General features: G+C 39.6%; 1 long non-coding RNA gene across 1 annotated transcript; it reads right to left on the reverse strand.

Annotated features, from left to right (window-relative positions):
* Window positions 1–378: 378 nt before the first annotated feature.
* LOC124629249 (uncharacterized) lies at window positions 379–7,229 on the reverse strand. Its single transcript, XR_006984189.2, has 5 exons — window positions 7,105–7,229; window positions 5,617–5,768; window positions 5,250–5,343; window positions 5,020–5,111; window positions 379–1,441 (listed from the first exon to the last, which is right to left on the reverse strand). It is a non-coding gene; the product is annotated as an uncharacterized LOC124629249 (long non-coding RNA).
* Window positions 7,230–8,530: the final 1,301 nt, after the last annotated feature.

Genomic DNA, 8,530 nt, shown 5'->3' on the forward strand with positions numbered 1-8,530 from the left:
AGAGCTTCAGTTAATGTTCACATCAAACATCAGAATGGAGATCAAGTGTGATCTCTGTGACTTTGATCGTGGCAGGGTTGTTGGTGCCAGGTGAGCTGTTTTGAGCATTGCAGAAACTGCTAATCTCTTGGGATTTTTTAACGCACTCTACACAGAATGGTGCAAAAAACAAGAAACAAACTCCTCGTGAATGAGAGAGGACTCATTTTATGCACTGCACTGCAGTCACATGATTGCCCGCTTGGATAACAGCATAAATGAGCAGGTGCACAGGTGTTCCTGTGAAGTAGCAGGTAAATGTATTTGTTCCTCATGCTCAGTGTTCTGGAAACAGGCTCTGGAGCTCTGCTAGTTTATAGCCAAAAAATTTTATTTGAAAATACATAGTATACTGTAGATTCTCTCCACACACAGTATGCTATTAGCAATATCAACAATCTTTATTGAAGTAGACAAAAACAGCCTGGGGATTTCTTCCAATACAGGAGTGTTTGTTTTACATCATACTGTAAACATCATATTTATAACACCAGCCATTTGAAACACTTATTTCATCTTGTTCCTTTGCCTTCTGTCAATGTCTTCAGACAGGAAGACGTTTCGGGAATACCCAACTGTCATCATATGAGGATGTTACAACGATATGTACACAAAATGTTTGGGAGAAATTGTGATGTCATCATATGAGTCTCAGGAGGGTAAACATAGCCCTGTAATATTAATATTATTTAATTTAATAATTGTAATAGTTGAAGCTTTGACTTTTCACGTGTATTGTTGGAATTCAGCAAATGCCCTTAGATTGATAAATTTGTCATAACAGATTTTCTGTGCTTTTCTCATTATGGACAGAAGTTCTTTTCCATGATAATAACACACGGTGGACTGATGTAGAAAACAGAGATTAGGTCGAAAAAAAACAAAACAAAACATAAGAGTATCTTTTTGACTTTTTGACATGAGTATTTTAAAGCTGAACACTGTGAAGTGGTTTTATTTGATTCAGCCTATTGACTCCCTTTGCACGAAACTCCTTAATTTGCTCTGTATATTCTTGAAGGCTTAACAGGTAGATCTCACGCTCACTTCTGTCACCGTGTTTATGTTCTGAGAGAGTCTGGATGGAGGGCTGTTGGCACAGCCATCGTCAGAGATTTGGCAGATAAGAGAGATGGAGTAATGCACGGCTCTGCCTCCCTTTGATCTGCATCCCAGTGCGTGCATCTGTGTTCTGATCTCTCATTCACCTCACACTTTAAACACCCAAACAGCTCTGATCTGAGTGAGCACTTTGTCTGGGGGCTTTTACCTCAAGAACGGGCACTGACGTGGTTTGTGGTCTGTGATTTGAAGTTCTGGGCTCCTCTGTTCCAGCTGTGGTGTCTGGATGGTCCTGTTTTGGATGCTAGCAAATTATGTGGTGACATGGTGCACATGGGACCTAAGAAGAAAACAAAGTGTTTTTCATTAGACATTAATCCACCCATCTATCCATTTTCTGTACCGTTTATCCTACAGGGAGTCTGGAGCCTATCCCAGGGGACTGAGGTGGGATGCACCCTGTACGGGTGACACACACTACGGACAATTTAGAGATGCCAAGCAGCCTGTATATAATGCATGTCTTTGGACTGGGGGAGGAAACTGGAGTTCCCAGAGGAAACCCCCAAAGCACAAGGAGAACATGCAAACTCCACACACAAGGCGGAAGTGTGATTTGAACCCCCAGCCTTGAAAGTGCAAAGCAAACATGCTAACCACTAACCCACTGTGCCCCCTAGACTTAAGTCAAATGACATTTTTACTGTGTGCTATTGAGACAAGGCGTATCTTATCCCCTTGTCAGGATGAAATCTCTTTTAATGAGGGAGATTATTTCATGTGAAATTAGAAGTACTAGGCTACCTACAGTAGTTTGGAGTGTTGTGGTTTGAAATGTTGAGAGTATGATAACCTAGTTTAAAAATAGCACAGTATGACACAGTAGGGGGTTGCAAAATCCAACTCACATTTTTTTGTGACAAATACTGGACTAAGAAATTTGGTCAGGTGGAAAAAATACTACTAAACTGGTAGACAGAAATATATGAAAATAAAACAAACATTTTAATCAGTATTTTAAGTCAACAGTGAGGTAACTATCTGATCATACACTGTGACTAACCATGACACTGTGACATTGTGAGAACGTCATACCTAGCAGATTAGCTACATAGTCTGTGGGCCATTTCCTTCTTTTATCAAACTGCCCTGTAAAATTCAAGAGAAAAAACTGGTAGTTTTCATCCACCATCTTTGTTTTATACTCATATTCATAGTTTAGTCATGTATTTTAATCTTTTTGATCAGGTTGATCATGGTAGAGACAGCTTTTGCGATTTATTCAGACATTTTGTTGACTGTGGTAGAGTAAGCACAGTGAATTAATCTGTATTAGAGGAAGCTTGGTTCTGTGATTTACAATCCCAGATGAGGAGTCTGGTTCCTGTCAAGGTTTCTTCCTCGTGTCATCTCAGGGAGATTTTCCTTACCACTGTCACCTCTAGCTTGCTCAATAGGGATCAAAATCTACATCTGGATTTTTGTTGAGACAGTGTCTATTGTTAAGAGAGGTATACAAATAAAATGAGTAGATGATATCATCTGTCTGCAACTTACAACTTTAAAGGCCTTAATGAAGGGCTCATGGGGTTATACAGATTAGCTTACCTTATTAATGTAGAACAGAAAGCTTTGGCAAGAAAACACTCAAACAAACCTGCCAACTCAATTACAGGCCAGACATCTGATAAAACCATTTGATATTTATAAAATCAACAGTCAGTTATTTGCCTTTAGTCCTGGGCTTTCCCCTTTCAGGAGAAGGATAACTGGGCAAATTAGTCTTTGCCTCTTCACAAAGTCTGTTTACTATAAGCCGTGTGGCCACATGAAAGGACGGGCCAGCCGCAGACTTCTTGGTTGTGCTTATTAAAAAGGACCTAATGTGGACCAGACCTCTCTTCTATTACTCTATCATGTCACTTTCATTTCCTGAGCAATATTAATTCATATGGTTTTGTTTTATCTAGATGCCGACTAGAGAAGAGGCTCGAGAGTGATATTGCTCCCGTCTGAGAACTCAGCGAGGCTCAGCTGTGGAATTCACACTGCCCTTGTGACTTGGGCCGACTTATGCCTGTTGTGTAACAGAGCACTTTTCTGGGAGATCACAGCCACTGAGGCAGATCTTTGTAAAGCTATTGTTATTCCTCAGAGCTTCCTGAGGGAAGGTCTTTGTGAAGGTCAAGGGAGATTTGTTATCTTTGTGATTTTCTCACAGATGCAGGTGGTGCAACAGGACCGTGTACAAATATAGATGTTATTTCCTAATAGGTATCGATGAGTGCTGTTAAATTCTCAAATCAGATTGGTCAAAAGGTGTTGATTAATATTCTATAACAGCAGTTCTGGCGATAGCATAAGCTGGAATTCAAATGATATGTTTATATTAATTCAACCACTGTAATAATCATAAAACTGATTAAGAGGGACTTGTATAGTGAACCCACCACAAAATATAAGATTAATAATTGAGTTGTTATTTAACAAAGAGATAAAGACAGAAAGAGGGGCGGGGGACAGTTAGAGAGAGAAAAAACAGAGAGAGAGAGACAGACAGGGAGGCATGCAGACAGAGAGACAGAGGGGGGAAGAGAGAGAAGCTGAGAGAGAGAGAGGGATAGAGACTGTCAGAGAGAGAGAGTAAAGAGAGAGATGGAGAGAGAGAGAGAGAGAGAGAGAGAGAGTAAAGAGAGAGATGGAGAGAGAGAGAGAGAGAGAGAGAGAGAGAGAGAGAGAGAGATGATTCTGCAGTCCTGCTGGGTGGAGCAGTGCTGTGTCAGCACCAGGCTCGCTCACTGGTGGGTTGTGATAGGTCAGCATTTCAAGATATCACACACACACACACACACACACACACACACACACACACACACACACACACACACACACACACACACACACACACACCTGGGTATTTGGGCTGTGACAGTGGGTTCATTCCCCTTTGACTTGTGCCACTGAGGTTCCATTGATTTGTAACACATTAACTTGATACTCAAACTGATTTACTGGATGTTCATTGTCAACCTAGGATGCTATTATGATAAATATGAAACGTTTCAAATGCCGTCCAAGCTTGACAATGAGAAATATCATGCCATGGAGGCACATTTTAAAATGATCTTTGGCCTCATCAACTGATTATCATGAAGTTGTCACCAGGAATATCTGATTCTACATATTAGCAAAATGACCGGGATTCTACTAAATCCTACTTTATTTATTTCATCAGCTGAACTTCTATATACATGGCTCTCAAAGAGCTCTTTTTTTTCTTTTTTTTTTCTTTACAGTGCTGGAGAACATAATCAACCATTATGAAAGCAGTTATAATTATTATTTAGTTATTTGAATGGAATGGGTTTAAGTCAATTAATTAAATTACATTAAAGTCCACACTAACTGTACTACAATAAGTAGAAATATTATCACCTTGAATCTAATTGCAGTTAGGTGACGTATTCACATACATTCACACACTGAATGATACCTAGGAACAATTTAGAGTTGCCAATTCACCCTGTCTGGAAGCTTGGAGGAAACTGGAGGAAACCTACATGGATATGGACATGGATAAATAAACACAAGTCCTTATTGGCCTAATGTGCCTAATATATGGATAGTTGGATTATGTTCATAAAATAAATCATAAAGGAGTCATTTTAAATAACTCATTTCCAGACAGTGAGCATGAATTCTACAGTCTGGATTTTGCTGTACATTTTACTGCAAGAACCAGCAAGTTATAGAACAATTTATCATATGTAATCAGTTTATTTTGCCCTTATCATTATGCTGTAAAGAACTACAAAGGCATGCTAGTATTTACCACTAGATGGAAGCCTTGCCAAAATCCACTATACGAATGATAAATTGGTTAACAGCATGTAAAACACCTGGAAGCATCCTAATTACCATGTAAAGCCATGTCAGGATCCTAGTGTTCTCCAGTGGGCCACTTCCTAAACTGACTGTTCAAAGGAGGCCACTGCTGCTTTTTGTTTGCCCTAAAGGGAGAAAATTAATCCGCTTTATGAGTGGCTGCTTTATTGATCTGAGAAACTGTTATATGGCCGGAGAGATCAAGAGATAATGAAAGAAACAGATGAGGGCATGGCTGAAAAAAATGCCCCACACTTCCTTACTCCTATAGATCCCAGGGTTTCTAGATGCTCTTTGGTTTGAACTCATTCTTCCTGCTCCAGCTCAGAGGAGATGGAGTAAATCCAGGTGAGCCACCTGCAAAGAGAGGAAAGTACAGTCTGTGCTGGAATGCACAGACACGCAGTGACAAGACAGGCATGCTATGTAAAACAGGCTCAATTAACAGGGAAAATAATAAGCCGTGAATGTGGGCCAGGCCAGTGGAAGTCAGTCTGCATCTCCCACTGGTATGAGTGGCATTTAAAGCCCACTCAAAAGAACATCTGAGTATCTTACACCAAGTGAAATAATTGGGACAGTTTGCATTTTTGCTTACTGAACACGTGAGTGTTCTTTAAACCTCCTTACCTTGTTTTCCTTTTAGCTTAGCTGCTTAAACCCCACTGACCCTTCTGTGTGTGCTTAAGACGAAGCAGGTGAAGGACAAATCCTGCTTATCTCTTTCCTCCCACTCTCATTGGTTGTGAATGGACTGTCGGAATGGCAGAAGCACTGATTTTCTGTTAATGATGAGAGATTAATGAGAGCGAATGTGTGCTTCCTGCCAGTTCGCGTTTTTGGCAGCGCCTCAATGTCAGGAGTGAGTGAACAGTACAATCACAGCCCGGAGGAGCTACATGAACGGCTATCTGGGAACAATGTGGCTCTTTTTCTGCCCACTTGTTTTCCTGTTTCTGCCCACACACATTCACACATACACACATACTCATACACTTTCACACACATTTACACATGCTGCAAAATACAAGCCAAGATACTAAGGCCCAGATGGCTGCTCTTAGAACGCACATTATGTAACAACCTGGTATAAATGTACGTCAGTGCCACACACTGAATCAAACTAAGTTGCAACAAATTGTTCAAACAGAATAAGCTGTAGTAAACCTCCTTCGCTTGAAGAGAACTATTTCAGTTTCATTTTATAAGAACTCTTGGCAGCACTTACTTTAAAGCTGTTACTCATTCAGTCAGAACTGTGCATTGATTTCTTCATACATTTTCAATAATGTCTATGACTAACTAAATATTACACCATGTTTTCAACCTAATCTCCATATGTCTGCAACATATTGTGTGCATAATTGCCATGAACAATTATTTTGACACTGTGAAAAGAAATGAAAACCTGTTCACTCAAAAATGACTTACAGTGTAAGTCTAAAGGTAGTTGTTTTGGCAGTCAAGTATTTTCTGTTCTTTTCTCACTTCTTTTAACTACCTAAACTTCTACAAAGGTGGCATGGTGCAGTGGGTAGCATGGCTATTATTAGGGTCTGATTATGTCAATATGCCCTGGATCCACGGTGACCCTGATCATGATAAAGTGCTTACTGTAGATGAAAGAATCAATAAACTCCAAGAATCTGTGGATGGTTCCACACTTTCCCTCCTTACCCATAACATAATATACAGTAAAATATGTAGTGTAGTAATTTTACCTTCTTTTCCATGTACAGTCTTAGTAAAAAAAAAATAAAAAAAAAAAATAAAAAATACATCGTTGCATTGGGAAAACCATTAAAGGTTTTAGTATGCAGAAGCCATGTAGAAAACTGAAGGTTTCTTATTTGGACCACCCTGAAAAACCCTTTAAAGAAGCAAAGACTATCCTAAAAACATTTTAGTAACACATTTAAAAGTGTAGTTTATGGATAATAACGGATAGGCACTGGATATGAAAAGATGCAAAAAAGTTTAATTCCATAATGATTTCAGTGCAGGTACAGAGCATGATACAAATCTACAGTTAAATAAAACATGAAATTATTTTTCTCACCATTTAACAAGCAAGAAAAAAATAGACAATTCAAACTTATGGTGAATAATGACACTTACATGTTTATAAGGGCAGCACGGTGGCACAGCAGGCAGCGCTGAGAGGGCAATGAGGTTGGTGTCACAGCTGTGCCTGACAGTCCATCAGGTGCAGACTACAAGACTACAGTTCCCATCATCCTCATGGCCCCCAGTCAAGCACCTACCCTCAAGTATATAAAGCTGCAGCCCGGAGAACCAGTGGGCATGACAAGTATAATAGGTAGAGACACTGTCAATCACTGGCCAATCAAAAGATTTTCATTATCACTGGCCAATCAAAAATGTGGATTACATTTCCACCAGTTTATGCATTAGTCAATGGTTTTACATTTAAATTTACATTTACATTAAGACATTTGGCAGACTCCCATATCCAGAGCGAGTGCATTGAAGTCTCTCTATCAATAGATACATCCTGATACTGGTTCACTGGGTCACAGACTTCCATCAGTCTAAAAACTCTGTTGGGGAGGTAATATAGTTTTTTTTTTTATTATAAACTGCTAGTTTTACCAATTTATGTTACTGGACTATACAGTGCGATTTTTGCCCTAACTTTGCTGTTGCAGCAAAAAATTGCACATCGTAAAATAATTCTTTGGGTGCGAGTTGAAATTGGTGGTCTTAGAATACATAATGTGGCATGCTCACACTTTGAAAAATATTCCTGATTATGTGACTCCATTTTCTGCACGGATCAAAATAGAGGATCTTCATCATAAAATCTGACACATGTTACTCAACAGTCTGTTATGTAATACGGCTAAGACTTTACTGAGATCAGCTCTTACAATGTGACAAGTAATAATCTAATGACTGAGTAATGTTTTCTGTTTATTAACCAGTTTCAATTAAACTAGAAAACTTGCACTTGTGCCAGTCTGTCCACTTCATAACAGTTGAATTTAATTGAATTTCAAACAATACCAACTACCCTTGTCCTTACCTAACCCTGTCCTTAACTATAACCTTAATTATTTGTCATTTTTCAAAACAAATTTAAAATGTTGATATGTACATCCATCCATTTTCCGTACCACTTATCCTGCACAGAGTTGTAGCCTATCCCATGGGTCTCCCGGGGTACAAAGCAGGGGATACCCTTGACAGAGTGCCAACCCATTGCGGAGCGAAATCGCACAAACATTTACACACTGCAGACATTTTATGGAAATGCCAATAAACCTACAATGCATGTCTTTAGACTGGGGGAGGAAACTGGAGTACCCAGAGGAAACCCCCTTAGCACACAGAGAACATGCAAACTCCACACACACAGGGTGGAGGCATGATTCAACCCCCCAACTCTGGAGGTGTGAAACAAACATGAGCTGACTCAAAACACACTCCCTCTCCTTCGTCAGTCCCTCACATTCACACAGACATGGTGCACTCTGTCGTCTTACTCCTCAGCATAGTCAGAACATTACCGTTTCTTGTCAGG

Source organism: Ictalurus punctatus, chromosome 19 (assembly GCF_001660625.3).
Source record: "Ictalurus punctatus breed USDA103 chromosome 19, Coco_2.0, whole genome shotgun sequence".
NCBI classification, from domain to species: domain Eukaryota; kingdom Metazoa; phylum Chordata; class Actinopteri; order Siluriformes; family Ictaluridae; genus Ictalurus; species Ictalurus punctatus.